A 3,038-nucleotide genomic window follows, 5' to 3' on the forward strand; every position below is an offset into this window, starting at 1 on the left:
CATTATAAGTACAAATTTGGACGAAATTACATATTAAAAACCTAGGATAACTATTTTAGTTATTTGTTGTGATTGTATAATATTATTCGTGGGTACTTGAAACTTCTAAAGTATACTATTATATATCTATGATAGTATCACGGTTTTTTGTTGATGTATAACGCGTTATAAGTACTAATAAATATTATGATATGATTAATTTGGAATTTATTATAGGTAAATTTTTTTTAATACCATAGAAAAGTATATATATGTCTAATACATAGACTGATATACCGTCTCCGCTCAAAATCGTTTTTCTTATACAGTGATATTAATATATTATATCATTGAATTCAAATTTAATACTGTCCATTATACAGTGACCCACTTCTAACCTACTGTACAGCAGAGCGAAATCCACTTACCAACCTTTTTTTTTGTTGTTTTTTTCGTCACTTTCTAAGAAGACTGGGAATTTTCAATTTTGCGCCAAATACCTTTTCTATCAGAAAAGGTGCTGATTTCAAAATTTGCAGCTTTTTCAAACTTATTGCAATAGAGTATAGTGTGCAATTTATTGGCCTATGACTAAAACTAAAACTTTTTGTTAAACACACAACGCACAAAAGACCTCCAAAATATTTTACTTGGGTACTAGTATGTGCTAACACTCTACTAACGAAGTTCTAATTATAAAATAATTTATTACTGAAAACTTAATTTTAATTATGTAAAAATAATAGCCGATTACGTACCATCGGATTCTGGAATAAAATAAACATTGTAATTGTTAATTTTTTTTATTACAAAACGGGCCGTGGCCCAAAAGTACAGAAAAATATGGACATAATAATAACAGGAAAATACATATAAATTACATATACATAAGGACATTGTTACTATTACGAAAAATAAAACGACGGATTCTCATAAGAAATAAATTTGGGTCTTAGAAAATATATAAGTGAACATATATTTTTTAAAACACTATTCATTCGTTGATCAAGGTTCCTCAAAAACAGAATTTACTAGTTTTGAGTAATTTAATCAACATTTTATAATAAGTCAACCTGTTGTTCTTATTTAACTTTTCTCCTGCTATCTTACAACTTCTAATCCAATCTCTGTATGCAAGATCACTACAGATTAAACTAAAAATTACAAACACATGGTTTAAGACCAATACCGAAATTTAGTTATTAATGGCTAACAATTTTATAAGAACTATGAAAATTGAATGTAAAAAAAGTACTTAAAAAAATGCACGATATCTATCAAAATTATATTTAATATAATATAAAGAATAAATAATAAGTCTTAAACATTATATGCATATATGTAGATGTAAGATTAATCTAATATAAAATGAAATTATGAACTACTAAAAATAAATCTGATAACTTACTGAATTTGGCTAAAATAAATAAATTATACGGTAATAATTTATAAGTATAATTATAAAAATGTTATGATGAAAGATGGAAACCTAGTTATTTGTTTAAATAGTTCTCAATACATTTAATACAAATATTTCAGTAGGAGACCAACTTTGAAATTTAATAGTTTTTCGGTCGTAATATAAAATCAAATTTAATCTTAATTTGTATTGTAATTTCTTAGTTTATTAATGAATTATATGTTTATTAATTATCTATATTATATTATATTATTTCCGTGACATTTGCAACTTTGTATCACAATCACACAAAACTATTTGTAAAAATAAAAGCTTATAAGATTTTTAGGACCCATCCACTTTACCAAAAATTATGAAGAATCAAATATGTTTAAAGAATATTTAGTTTTAAAAAAAAACGTTTTGAATTGTTATATAATTTTATACTAAGAATCTATGCACTTATCAACTTCACTGAAAATGTTTTCGGAATTGCAATAAAACACCAAATCAGGAAAATGTAATTATATACAATAGCCACACGTGTGGCATGTACATAATGTAGATGACCATAATTATATTACTATAACCATACATAATGGTTGTAGTGGGGAGGGAGATACGTGAGATGACATCCCTCCGCTCAGTTTTTATAAGAACTCTGAAAATTGAATGTACGAAGGTTCTTAAAAAAAAAGTATATCAACTATCATAATTATATTTAATATAAATATTATAGTCTATTAAAATCTATACACATGTAAGATTAATCTAATATAAAATGAAATTATGAACTACTAAAAATAAATGTGATAACTTACTGAATAAGGCTGTAAGAAATAAAATATACGGTAATAATTTTTAAGTATAATAATAAAATGTTATGATGAAAGATGAAAACCCAGTGATTTGTTTAAAAAGTTCTCAATACATTTTATACAAATATTTCAATAGGAGACCAACTTTGAAATGTAATAGTTTTCCAGTCGTAATATATAACCAAAGTTGATCTTAATTTGTCTAGTAATTTTTAGTTTATTAATTATTATTGAATTATTTATTTATTAATTATCTATATTTTTTTTTTCTGTGCAATATACAACTTTGTATCATATTCACAGTACACTATTTTTTTTTGGCTTTTACGGGCCATTTAGGTCCATTGCCGCAGTAACCACTTGCCTCCATCTATCTCTATCTTGAGCTATTTCTTTTCCGTCATTCACTCCCAGTCTCGATGCATCTTTTGTAATTCTGTCTTTCCACCGCTGTCTGGGTCGTCCTCTCGGTCTTCTTGTGTCCGGCTTCCAGCCCGTGGCCAATCCTATGGGGCCTCCAGATCTCCACACATGACCAGCCCATCCCAGTCTACTACTCTTAAGGACCCCAATTATATTTGTTTCGCCATATAGTTCTTCTATTTCTCGGTTTGTTCTTAATTCGAAATCCCCCAGAGCGTTTCTTTTTGGCCCAAATATCCTTCTAAGAACCTTCCGTTCAAACGTAGCTAGTCTATTTTCGTCCGTCACTGTTGTTGCCCATGCACCGCACGCGTATAGTGCTACCGGTCTTATCAGAACTTTGTACAACGTTATTTTCGTTTTCCATGATATGAGTTTTGACTTGAGTAGGGGTACTAGTCCAAAGTAGCATTTATTTG

The 3,038-nt window shown here is 28.0% G+C and overlaps 1 protein-coding gene across 1 annotated transcript in view; it reads right to left on the reverse strand.

Moving 5' to 3' along the window:
• The window catches only part of LOC107883337, a 34,593-nt gene that overhangs the window by 875 nt on the left and 30,680 nt on the right, over window positions 1–3,038 (reverse strand). The gene's annotated exons all lie outside the window — the stretch shown is intronic.

This window comes from Acyrthosiphon pisum, chromosome A3, assembly GCF_005508785.2.
Source record: "Acyrthosiphon pisum isolate AL4f chromosome A3, pea_aphid_22Mar2018_4r6ur, whole genome shotgun sequence".
NCBI lineage: Eukaryota > Metazoa > Arthropoda > Insecta > Hemiptera > Aphididae > Acyrthosiphon > Acyrthosiphon pisum.